We start from the raw sequence: 14,298 nt of genomic DNA, 5'->3' as shown, positions 1-14,298 counted from the left end.
GGGGAGGGACAAAGAGAGAGGGAGAGAGAGAATCCCAAGCAGGCTCCATGCTGTGTCCACAGATCCCGACACAGGGCTTGAACTCACAAATTGTGAGGTCATGACCTGAGCCAAAATCAAGAGCCAGATGCTTAACCTATTGAGGCACCCAGGCACCCCATCTCCAATCTTTATTTTAAAGGTGATTCCTGGTCCATGTATGATTTCTCATGCTGAGGACCTTTTCCCATGTATATTCACAGTAGACTCTAACTTCTTGCAAACAATAACCAAATAAATATATATATTTTTTTTTAATTTTTTTTTCTTAATGTTTTTATTTATTTTTGAGACAGAGAGAGACAGAGCATGAACAGGGGAGGGGCAGAGAGAGAGGGAGACACAGAATCAGAAGCAGGCTCCAGGCTCTGAGCCATCAGCCCAGAGCCCAACGCGGGGCTCGAACTCACAGACCGCGAGATGGTGACCCGAGCTGAAGTCGGACGCTTAACCGACTGAGCCACCCAGGCGCCCCTATATATATGTATTTAATATGTGAAAATGCATAGATGTGGGAGGCAAAGAGCAAGCACTTAGTGTCTAATGTCTAATTTACAATTAAGGTTCTCTTCTCTGTCCATAGTTTTGTCTCAAGAGACGCCATCCTTGTCTATAGTGTTTACCTCTACCTTTCTACTCACAGAGGATCAATTCCTCTGAGAAAATTATAACGCAAGCCTTCACATTCATCCCAGCATCATCACTTTTGCTTAAAGAAAAGGTTTTTTTTTCACCATCCACATCTTTAAAAATGAACTAAGATCCAGAGATGTTAAATGATTTCTCATTCAGTCAATGGCAAAGCAATTAGCACCTGATCCTGACTTTCTGTGACATTCACAATTCACAATTCACTACCCCTTTGGTGTACTACCATGCATGTACACAGAATCTCATTATTACCTCTTAAACATATACCCTCTTAGTTGATGAACCCCAATGGGGGATGGGCTAGATGGGTAATGGGTATTAAGGAGGGCACTTGTTGGGATGAGCACTGGGTGTCATATATAAGTGATGAGTCACTGCATCCTGCTCCTAAAACCAATATCGCACTGTACGTTAACCAAATAGAGTTTAAGTAAATTGTTTTAAAAGAAAAAATATATAAACCCTCTTATATAGTTCACTGGTTTTATTCTTCTTCTCTGTTTATACAAAACACCTTCTACCCTGAGAAGTTATCTAATGCTTTTACCTTCTAACTGAAAAAGTGCCATCTGATCTGCAATTCTACAATTTTCTTTCTGCTGATTTCAGGAGCATTTTACATTTTCACCATATCTACCCCATCCCCTTTGAAAAAAAGGAATACTATATGGCTACTTTTACAAGATTCGCTCCTCCTCCATCAATTTGTGCATCAATGATTGCCTTTCTCTAACAGATTCCATTTTTTCTTTCTTTATAGCCAGAAAACTGCTCAGGTCCTTGAAATCCCACAAGGTGAAAATGTCACAAAATTGAAAATTAACACATGATAATAGGCGAGCCTCTCAAAACTAAGGGTTTCAATTTCAAGCTTTTCAAAAAGTCCTCAGACTGTACCCCATTTCCAGCTCTGCTAGTAAATAAATCCTTGCAATCAGGTCACTGGAAATACTCTTAAGGGGGGGGGGGGGGGAGGGAAATCACTAAGCACAGAGTCCTTTATGTTTCCTTGATTTCAAATTCACAACAGCATTCAACATTTTAATCAAAGCTTTCTTTTCTCTGCTTCCGAAGACACAAATGCAGATTTTCTAGTTCCTGATGCTGTTTCCTGTTTCTTTTTTTCTTATGTATGTCTCATGGAAGAATTCTAACACAGACTGCTTCTATTATATATATGTGTGTGTGTATATATATATACACATATATATGTATATACGTATATACATATATATATATATATACATGTATATATATGTACATATATACATATATATATTTCCCTTTCCATCAGGGAGTTCCTCTTGTCTTCATCCAACACCAACAATTCTCAAACCTAGATCTCTAGCTTCTGAAATATTTTTACTCTTGCATATTGAATTTCCTGCTATCTACTAAACAAACAGCATATTTAAAAACTAACTCATTATCTCTTTGCCACCAACTTCATTTTTTTCCCCTTTTGATGACATTATTTGAATCCTCATTAATAATGTGCTAGAATGTTTTTTTTATTTTTAAAACCAAATGATCACTGAAATTGTTTTTCACAGTATTGTGATTTAAATGAATAATCAGATGAGCATTGTATGATTCATGAATAAGTCATCTTCCTTCTCAGCACGTAGAGTATAGTCCGGAGTACAGCATGAAGCACAACACATATGTAATCAATCAGCACTGAAAAAAAACTGGCAGATGAGGGGGTAAATGTCAGGGGTAGCTCCTTTTCTGCCTTTGGCATCTCTGGCTATTAGACCTTATGCAAAAGACAAATGGGGTCTGCCTGGTCCAGTGATGTATCTAAAGCCTGGATGAACACTTTGACTCCATTAATTATGGGTATAAAAAAAGAACAGTGTCTAAAGTGAAATTTGCTTATAACAAATTATACAGGAAATATAGCTCTGTAACAGACATCTCTGGTGCCCACTGCACATCCCCTCAGATGGAGCCATAGGGGTGGGGAACCGTTCTCAAGCATTCAGATTCACCCCTCCCGCCAAGGACTCACCTCAAGTTTCACTCAGGTCAGCTGTCTGCATGGTTTTCCAGGGTCTTCTCCAGTGGCAATTGCCATCTGGAAATGCAAAGAGTTAACATTCCCAGGGCAACCTTTAATTAAGGGGTACTGCAGCCAGTTGATAATGGCTAGCCTTTTAGATGGACAATTCTGGAAAGTATTCCCAATGATTGTCAGGGGTCTCATGGTGCCCACACATGAAATATTTGTTATAACACCTTACACTGATTTTTCCTCCTTTCCTTTCTCACTCTCTCCAATCCATTATTCTCGCAATCACCTCCCCCCCTCAAATTAGCTGCTTCCAAATTCCTTTTTTAGGTTGTTTTTGGTGACCCTAAGTTAGTTAAGACCAGTGAACTTCGACATCACTTTTATTTCGCATTCATAAATGTGTAATTACATCTGTGCAAGAAATACTCCCTTCCAAACTTATCTTGTTCGTTTTTCTCCCAAATTTCAGAAATTTTCTCCTGTCCTGTCTTCACTCTCCAGCCTGTGGATGAGGGTGTGACTTTTTACTTCAGGGCTCCTCTTTACTATATTTTGTTATTGGTTTATTCACTTACTCCCAACTACAACATCAGCACTAAAAGCCCTTAATTGAATCCCAGGATAAAATGTTAATTTCCCACAGTATCTTCTGCAAAGTGTTGATTCTTTTTCATTAACAGATCTGTGGGATAAGTAAGTGGGACTCCATTTTTACATCAATGTCGTCCTCTTTAAATCAGGAGGCTTTCGGTGCATCCGCATTCTCTCTTTTCAGGCTGCATTTGTCTCTGTCATAATCAGTGCATTGCACAAGCGGTGGAAATAAGAACAGACTTTGAAATATTATCTGGTGAGAAGAGTTACCTCTTTTGTGGTCTGAACTGAAAATGCATTTCCCCTTGTGCAGCCACTGTCCCTCCATGTGTGGAAGATTAATAAAAGTGTCTTTGCCGTTGTATCTCGTGGGTTCACTCCCCACCCCACTAATGTGTGGTCTACAGGAAATCGCTGGGCAGGGAAGGGACCTAAGTTATGATGCCCCATAAGCTCTGTGGTCTTGGGTACGTTATTCATCTTCCTTCCGTCTCCATTTTCACATTTTAAAAATAAGATGGTTGGGGCGCCTGGGTGGCGCAGTCGGTTAAGCGTCCGACTTCAGCCAGGTCACGATCTCGCGGTCTGTGAGTTCGAGCCCCGCGTCAGGCTCTGGGCTGATGGCTCAGAGCCTGGAGCCTGTTTCCGATTCTGTGTCTCCCTCTCTCTCTGCCCCTCCCCCGTTCATGCTCTGTCTCTCTCTGTCCCAAAAATAAATAAACGTTGAAAAAAAAAATTTAAAAAAATAAAAATAAAAATAAGATGGTTTAACTGAATTCTTGTGCAGATGCCTTTCAGCCAGGAAACTGTCTACGTACAACAGATGTCTTTTCTCTTGCATTATTTTTGTTATCTAGAAAACAGAGAGGTTTTTGTCTCTCAACAGTAGCCTTTCCTCCTCTTCAGGGCCAAACACCAGGATAAATTTTTTTCCCCCTAAAATTCCATAATTCTTTTGTCACACAAAGCCACACAGTGAGCCTTCATATAGTGCAGTAGCTTGGCTGCTAGGGTTTCAGCTGGTAAGTATTACGTTTGCCACCCCACTATTCATCCTTCAAACGTGGCTTTGTTTGTATAGTTTCCTATCTCAGCTATAACACCTATATTTAATTTTTAGTGTATGTTAATTTAAATCTCAAAAGCCCCATCTGATGTATTTATTTCAGCAGCTTGCCAGGATGAATTATCAGTTTCTTTAACACATGGAATTAAATCTTCTGTCGCTGAGAAATTTACTTTTACTTGAATATATATTAGCTGAATATACTTACACTAACTGAATATACCGAAGTTCTCTTAGGTTTTTCTGTAAGAGATGATGCCTTTTGGACAGTTGAAAAGCTAAGGGGTTTAGTCTGAATCTAATCAGCCAGTTCAAAACTGAACTCCTCTTCTTAGGAACTCTGTGGACTTTTAATCCCTGAGTTTGGAACCCTTCCTTAACAGTGACAGGGGGCGCTGGGGCGCCTGGGTGGCTCAGTCGGTTGGGCATCCGACTTTGGCCCAGGTCATGATCTCACGGTTCGTGGGTTCGAGCCCCATGTTGGGCTCTGTGCTGACAGCTCAGAGCCTGGAGCCTGCTTTGAATTCTGTGTCTCCTTCTCCCTCTGCCTCTTCCCTACTCACACTCTGTCTCTCAAAAATATTGAAAAAAAAATGTTAATTAAAAAAAAAAACAGTGAGGGGGGGCATATTTACCCAGAAGACTTGAAAATAAAATGATACAGTGTTTATAAAATAGCTAACACAAAGCCTCCTACATGATACAGTCTCAGCAAACATTACTTCCTATAGAACTGATAAATGTGTCCAAGTCATAGGAATTCAAAAGATAAATACATTGCTTCGAGTCTAAGGGCTACTGTATGGGGGGGGGGGGGGGGACAGTCCAGACCCTGGAGTCAGAACTAGGCCTATTCCCCTGTCTGCTAATAACTACATGTATACCAACTGACAAGTTGTATAGTTTACTTCAGCTTTCTATTTCTCCGTGAAAGAGATGCTTATGGGATTGCTATGAAGATAACACTACAAATACAGAATGCCAACATGGCACCAGGCAGGGAAAGGGTACTCAACCAATAGTGGTTAATAATAACTAAGTTACAACCACTTCCCAAGATACATTTTGAAATATGTCCAATGGAAAGGCCCTAATGCAGACCACCTGTCACACAGTGTATGTCAATATGTAGCCAGTGCAATGTGGTCATTATGCAAATATATCTAATACTGGTTTCAGTCTTAAACAGGTTTCTTCCTTGTGAAAGTGTTATTTTCAAAACATATAGGTTTCCCATACCCGAAAAGAAAGTTTCTCGTATCTGTGAGGGTTTCTCTAAACGAATCTACAGGTATTGTTTAGAAAAAGAAGAGGTATCTTTGTCCTTCACGAGACACCTGGAGTATTCCAATTTCTAGCCTGACCAAGTTAACACCAATCCTACTTGTCAGCTTAAATGTCCTTTCCTCTGGAAAGTCTTCTCTTATCCTAGGTAAGGTTTATCTTGACACCCCAAAACTGCACTTTGAAATTAAAATTGCTTGTTTCATTTTCACTACCACTGTGCCTAAAGTCGGAAGCCAATAAATATTCTCCCGATTCATAAATTATTTGTGATATCTTGTAAGTTAGTCTATTATATGTCCATTACCAAGGGGATGCCATGCTAAATACACGTCAAATAATGTGATTTTCCAGAAAGCAATGCAACGTTGTGACTCTATGGGAAAGAAATGCTAATCTATTTGTGCAAAAGCAACCAAAGCATTGGAGAGTTCCTGTCAACTGTGGAAAAATGTTTCAATATGATTTTTGTCAGAAAGACAAAAGTTGTTCTATGTATTCGAGGAATGAATGGTTGTAATAGAATTCAGGATTTACACGACCATTTGAAAGTCTAGAGAAGCAAAGGTCATAGAGGCCAGTGACTAAGTTCTCTTCAGCACCAAGACTGGTGGATCTCAAGGATTCTTCCAGAAGCTGCTTAGCACCCTGCATGAACCCTCTGAGTATATACCTGCTCATAAGTTGCTCAACACCTCTGTTTCTCTTCTATGTTTCAAATCTCACATTTTTGCCTTAGAACAGGGACCAAAAGGGATAGCCTATCTCGTTCTTGGCTTTTCTTCAATAATGTAGTGGAGACCTTGCATTAGAAGGAGTTGGTGGTGATAGGGCTCTGCTAGAACTCAGGCAAAACAGGCTCTAAATTGTTAGATTTTTCCTTACCAGATAAGCAGAACTACTGTTTTGTACAAATTAAGAGATGAAATTACCTAGACTAAACTGTGAACATGCCCCCATGAGTTGCGCAAATGCTTGAGTTCTGCCAGCAACCATCAAATTATTTTTGAGGTACCAGATATAAAAGAGGGAGGTGATAGACTCCACAAGACTCTAATTGCTCAGGAAGAATAGGCTCCATATTAAATCACTTAATTGTCATACTGGTTTGTACATTAATAAGAATTTATCAACAAATGACTAATAACTGAAGTTGTGAGATAATTAAGTATCTGTGTGGAATAAATAATACACTCAGATAAGCCAGTACAAAACCACCTTCAAAGGAGACTGGCATTTAGATTTGAAGTGACCTAGGGAGAATTTTACAGAAAGGAATAACTGAAAGGTTTTTCTTTTTTCTCTTCCTTTCCTTTCTTTACTTTTCCTGTTCACTTAGTTCGTTTTTTTTTTTTAAATAACACATTATTTTTTGAATTTGAAGTATCACATTGAGTGAAGTACACAAATCTTAAACATACAACTCAATACATTTTATATATGTATGTGTTTATGTAACCACTAGTCAGACTGAGAAATAGCATATTTCCATCCCCCAGGATGACCCCTCGTATCCCAGCCCACTCAATACATTCGAGGTAACTTCTGCTGTCATTTTTAAAAGGTTTTTTAATGTTTATTTATATTTGAGAGAGAGAGACAGAGAGCGAGCACGAGCGGGGAAGGGGCAGAGAGAGAGAGAGGGAGACACAGAATCTGAAGCAGGCTCCAGGCTCCGAGCTGTCAGCGCAGAGCCTGATGCAGGGCTTGAACTCACAAACTGCGAGATCATGACCTGAGCCGAAGTCAGATGCCCAGCTGACGGAGCCACCCAGGCACCCCTCTCATTTTCATGATCAGATATTAGTTTTGCCTGCCTTTGAGACACATAGGTAATTACATAAATGGTCTCTTTGGCATCTGTATGCTTTCAAATACGTCTGTGACATTCAGCAATGTGGTGCGATATCGGTAGCTTGTTTATTCTTATTTCTGTGTAGTGCTTCACTAATGTAAACATATTTTGCTTTACTTACACATTCCTTACTTGCTGTTTACTTAAGCTGTTTTTTGCCTATTATGAATCAAGCTACCATGAGCATCCTTGCATATGCCTTTTGGCTGACGTACGTACTCATTTCTCTTGGTTATATACCTGGAAGTAGGAATGCTGGGTTATACGGTTGGCTGATGTTCAGTTTTAATAGATGTACAACTATTCCCCAAAGTGGTTGAATCAATTTGTATTTCTATCGGAAACTACGGGAGTTTCACTTCCTCTACATCCTACTCAGCATTTATAATGATCACATGTTTTAGAGTCATGGAGTTAGTTGTGTATTGTTATAACAATATAGTTACTTCTTATTATTAAATTTATATACAGTAAAATAGACTTTTCAGCATACAGTTCTATGAGTTTCACATACACGTGTAATTTTGTCACCAGCAGCACAATCTGGATGCAGATCGACTCTGTCACCAGAACATTTTCCCTTGTGCTGTCTTTTGGAGTCAACCCACTTCTATCCCCAGCCCTATAATACCACTGATCTGTACTCCAGCCTTATAGGTTTGCTTATTCCAGAATGTCATGTAAATGCTATTAAACATAAACAGCAAGGAATCATCTGTGGCTCAGTTCTGTCACACATGGCAGTGCCTTCAAGATTCATTCATAGGCTGTCGAGTGCCTACCAAGAGTTGATTCTTTTCTATTGCCCTGGTAGTAGTAATTCACTTTATGGATGTACCACAGATTGTTTATCCACCCATCCATTGAAGTACATTTGGGTTGTCCCTAGTTCTGGGTGACTACGAACATTATACAATTAATATAAGGAACTGCCAAACTGTTTTCCAGAGTGGTTGTCCCATTTTGCATGGCCAGCAGTGATGCGTGAAAGTTTTAATTGCTCCTAAACCACACCAACCTTGTTTTTTTAAGGATTACTTTATTTTAGCAATGCTAACAGGGTATGAGAGTATTCCACTGTGGTTTGATTTTGCATTTTTCAAATGACTAATGACATCGAACATCCTTTCATGAGATAAGTTGTCATATGTCTTCTTTGGTCAAATGTGTGTTTAAGTCTTTTGCCCTTTTTATTTTTTGGTGGTGGAGGGTTGTTTCTTTTGTACTCCTTAGTTTCAAGGGTTTTTTAAATATTTTGCATCCATGTTATTTCTCCAATGGAAAAACTTATATTCATACCCTTCGATCCAGAGATCATTTCTAATTAGTTATCTAAACTGAGAATAAGCTTCTTTGAATAATAATCATGTTATTAGATATACAGCCTGTTAATAAAAAAATCCCTAATTGCACAGTTTCTTTGTAATACTATATAACCCCTAAGCCAATTATTGGATTATTATTATTTCAATTATAATAAAGGACTGTAATAATTTTCTTAGTGTCTGTCTCACTACTAGAGGGTGAGTCCCTGTACTAAATGTCAATGTTATTTGTACTTAGGGTGAATTTTTGTTTTCTTCGGAGTAGTGGCATTTAGACAATGTTTATTTTCTCCCTAATTTGTGTATTTTATGCAACATACTCTGTATATATTTCTCATTATTTTATATAACTTGCATAGGTAGAAAAGTCATAAGTGATATTTTTAAAAAATCAAATATTTATATTAGGAAAATGACACATAAGTCATTAAATTATCTTAAAACATGAAAAGGTTATTTAGGTTTTAAACTACCAGTGAAATTAAGTATTTATTTCTATATGACTGATAACTTATGAAAGATTCACTCAAATATTATAAGCTACAGGTTTATGCACAATGAATTAGCATTCATGACACTAATGATAAAATTTATCCATTGAACATAATTATGACACTGGTCAAACAGTTGCTCAATTTAGGCCTTAGATTTCTCAACTCTAAGTTTTCCCTGGTAACATCCAAGATTAATTTCAGCTATGATATCTTTCTAGCCTTCAAAACATTTCACTTATTTCTAAACATACAACAAAAAAGAAAAAGAAAACATTCGTTTTCAGCCTGAGATTCCTTGGCTAATGGACTCTCAAGAATGGATGTTAACCCATATGTTAGCACATAATGCCTCAGGCTATTTGTGTCTTTTCCATAAAGACACAAAGTAATTCCTTACAGAATTCAATTTCAAACAAGAAAAATATATTTTGCCACCACTGATATATGTTCAAAACTTACCATCACTATGATATCTGAACTCAGAGAAAATAATGGGTTTTTTTATTTGCTTTTTTTTTTAATGGCACAGAAAAGTCTATCATTCTTCCAAAATGGAAAAAAAAAAAAAATATTGCATGTTTGGCATCTGAACAATCCAGAAAACTTAACACAGATATACAAAAAGTCGATTTCCTTTTTTATTCAATGTGATACTTATTGTCAGTAACTCAATTTATATTACAACTTCGATATTCCTTTTTGTTTCCATTAACTCTCCTGTCTGTCACGTCGCTCCTTAGACCTACAAAGCTCCATGTCTCAAACAACATAAAACAATAAAACATCTGAATTTGAATGAAGTCTTTGAGACTCCATGCTTAATAGCACTCCATTCTGCTATGAGAGAGAAGTCTGAAACACATAAATCCGGTATTTATTCTCTTTTAATCCTTTCCATATTCCCACGACCTTGACAACAGAACGTAAAACAGTATAACCTAGTAAGCCCTTCCTGAAACTACATTTGTTTACTTCTCAATAGTATTCCCGATATTATCTCCAATGCTATTTATGCTTTAGTAACTACTTTAAAAAAAAAAACTTTTTAGAAAATATGGGGTTTTTTCCTCCAAATTAGTTATGGAGGGTTTAAATTTGTAAACCCATCTATTATTGCTTACTTTGTTTTACACAAGTTGCTCATATTTACTATTTCAATTTAGCACAAGGATGAGGTTGGCTTTGTCAGATAACAGCCATTCTGAGTGTATTACAAGGTCTGCCCAATTCTGACCCCGCACACCCTACCATACTTCTCATCCCATAGATTCTTCTTTACCTGCGATACTCCATGTTTCAAATATTCCATGATAAAGTTAAATTTGTTCAAGGGGCACCTAGGTGGCTCCATCGGTCACTTCAGCTCAGGTCATGATCTTGCGGTTTGTGAGTTCGAGCCCCACATCAGGCTCTGTGCTGACAGCTCGGAGCCTAGAGCTTGTTTCGGATTTTGTGTCTCCCTCTCTCTCTGCCCCTCCCCTGCTCAAGCTCTCTCTCTGTCTCTCTCTCAAATATAAATAAACATTTAAAAAACTTAAAAATGTGTTCAAGAATTAGCATCAGAGAAACTAGGATTAAGCTCCATATAATAAGAATAGAATACAAAAACATACTGTCAGAAATAACAGAGGAGTTATAAGAATAGGTACTGAGTGCTTATTCTGTATCAGTTGCTTTAAATAATGAGTCCATTTAGTTCTCTAATATAATATTTTAAAAGGGAAGCATTAGCCTCACTGTGACAAAGAGAATAATGAGGAACAGAAGAGTTAAGCGATTTGCTCAAACTATCAAAGGTAGAAGAGAAGTCGGCATTCAAAACCGGTTTTGTTCTTTCCATGATACAATTTTCTATCTGCCCCTGCCAGGCAGAACTATGTAACGCAGGTCAATTTACTAGATACTTTTGAAAACCATGTTCCTCCTCTAAATATGAGGACATTATCTATATTAAATGTTTTTGAGAACCAAATACGAAAACATACTTAATGCCTCATAAAATTATATGTTATAGGGGTGCCTGAGTAGCTCAGTCAGTTGAGCTTAGCTCAGCTGAAGCTTACCAACTTCAGCCCGGGTCATGATCTCGCCGTTTGTGTGTTCGAGCCCCACATTGGGCTCTGTGCTGACAGCTCAGAGCCTGGAGCCTGCTTCGGATTCTGTGTGTGTGTCTCTCTCTCTCTGTCCTTCCCCAGCTCATGCTCTGTTCCTCTCTCTCTCAAAAATAAATACACATTTAATTTTTTTTAAGTATATGCTACTAAATAGCCATTTACCCAATAACATTTATTGAGAAGCAACTTTGCGGCAGACTCCTTTCTAATTACAACAGCAATAAATAAAACCGGCACAAACTCTGGCCTTCAAGGCACTTTTATTCTAGTAGGGAGAACCAGACAAGCAAAATAAGAAATCCAAGTGAATGAGTCCTTACTGATATGAGATCCTTAGTTTGCTTTGAATTGCAACGCAGGTCTAAGGCCAGAAGTGAGTGAATTCTGCATGTGATCAGGGTGTAGAAAGATGCAAGAGAACGTTGCTACCATCCTAAGGATGAGAATAACCACCTAATCTACAAATCATAATTTTTCTTGATTCCATCAAAGAGCTAAGGTCACAAGGCAGCAAAGGCAACTAGATTCCAAAGAGTAGCCAGTGCCTCTGAGAAGAGCAGAGACACGTGAACTGCTTCACCTTTGACAAGCATGGAAGGAAGGAGCAGTCTGTGCAGAAGCAGAGAAGAATAAATCAGCTACAACGTTAACAAAATTTCAAAGGGCAAACGTGTGCTGGCATACCAATTTAAAATAGATCTAGATGTGGGAGTGATCACATTTACTCAGAATCACTTCCATGCATCTCTCCTGTGTACTCACAAAAAGACTAGGGCAAGAGGAAGAGGTCCAATGACTTTTCTTCACTGGCACAGTCCTACGGGAAATCGGCTGCTGATGTGGGATAAGCAGAAATACTTTCTAGAAGCCTCCTCTCAAGCACTACTAATCTTAGTAAATATTAAAAAAAAAAAAAGGTTGAAGCCACTACAGAAAGGTCATCAAAGACTCTGGTACTCGAGGCACTGTTGGAGAAGTAAAAGCAGAAGTAAAAAGCAGAACTCTCTACCTTTAGAAAGCCTTCTCCTTCCCCAGGAAGCCAAGTGAGGCGGAGGAATATTCTTGTTGATGATGATGATGTATTTTGGAAGCAGAGTAGAAGTCAAAACCACCTGCCACTAGGGGAAGGGCAAGAAATCTGTGCATGCCCATGATCCACAACGCATGTAAGGAAGTATCGGCTATAATGAGGAAGGGAGTCCAGGAAGGGCTGAAGGGCTTGATCTTGAACCCAGGAGTACGAGTCTTACCAAAAGCAGAAGTTGGGCCAGAAGATTCAGAAAACTTATCTGTACCACAAGCTTAACACTGAATAATAAGCCACAAAATCTGTTACCAGAGAAATTTAAAGTGTGTAGGAAAATAAGAATAACAATAGCCACAACAAAGCCCAAATCCAGCTCAACTAAATAACTAGCTTGACCCAGCCTTGAATAGTAAGGACTTGAAACAAGAAAACATCTGCCCACTGCCAGCTGTAAATTTCTCAATACCTATTGTTCATTTATACACAAAATGTTGTACTCAACAGAAAATAAGAGATCTATAATGGCGCCTGGGTGGCTCGGTCGGTTAAGCATCTGACTCTTGATTTTATCTCAGATCATGGTCTCAGGGTTCCTGAGACCATGAGATGGATTGAGCTCTGCATCTGGATTCTCTCTCTCCCTCTTTCTTCCTCTCCCCGTGTGTGCACGTGCTCTCTCTTTCAAAATAAACATTAAAAAAAATAATATATATTACAAGGCAACAAAAATGATCTATCGTCAAGAGATACTGATCTCAGACATGGCCCACATGATAAGATTATCCTACAGAGACTTTAAAATACCTATGATCGTGGTACCTGGGTGGCTCAGTGGGTTAAGCATCCAACTTCAGTCCAGGTCATGATCTCATGGCCCCGTGTCGGGCTCTGTGCTGACAGTTCAGAGACTGGAGCCTGCTTCGGATTCTGTGTCTCTGTCTCTCTCTGCCCCTCCCCCACTTGTTCTCTCTCTCTCTCTCTCTCTCTCTCTCTCTCTCTCTCTCTCTCAAAAAGAGACATTAGATTTTTTAATTAAAATAAAATAAAATAAAATAAAATAAAATAAAATAAAATAAAATAAAATAAAACAGAGTAAAAAGTCTATGATCAGTACCAAGTTTATAGTATGTGGTAGGTTGAATTGTGTCCTCCAAAAACATACACTGAAGTGCTGAGCCCAGGTACCTAAAAATGTGTCCTTGTCCAGAAATAAGGTTTTAAAAGCTGTTATTAGTTAGGTTAAAGTGAAGTCATGATGGATTAGGGTGGACTTTAAATCCAATATGGCTGGTATTGTTAAAGGTTTAGGAGAAGATACAAGAACACACAAAGGAATATGCCATGTGAAGACAGAGGCAGAGAATGTAGCTATATATCTACAAAGCAAGAAACACCAAGGACTGCCAGCAAATGATAGAAGCTAGAAGAAAGGATTCTTCCTAGAGACACTGTAGGAAGCATGGCCTGTTTCCTTGATCTCAAACTTTTAGTCTCCAGAATTGCGACAGAATCCATTTCTATTGTTTTAAACCACCCAGTTTCTGGTGATTTGTTGTAGAAGTCCTAGGGAAATATATATAGTGTAAATGAAAATTAACATGTATAAATCAAATAAGGAGGAAGGAATCTCAGCAGACACACAAAAATTTATTTATTTATTCATTCATTCATTCATTCATTTAGAGAGTGAGTACGAGCACAAGCAGGGGAAGGGCAGAGAGAGAGAGAGAGGAAGAGAATCCCAAGAAGGCTCTGTGCTGTCAGCCCCATGTGGGGCTTGAACTAATGAACTGTGAGATCATGACCTAAGCTGAAATCAAGATCTGGATGCT

This window comes from Leopardus geoffroyi, chromosome A3 (genome assembly GCF_018350155.1).
Source record: "Leopardus geoffroyi isolate Oge1 chromosome A3, O.geoffroyi_Oge1_pat1.0, whole genome shotgun sequence".
NCBI lineage: Eukaryota > Metazoa > Chordata > Mammalia > Carnivora > Felidae > Leopardus > Leopardus geoffroyi.
The sequence above is the reverse complement of the archived record's forward strand: the minus strand, read 5'-3'. Positions refer to the sequence as shown.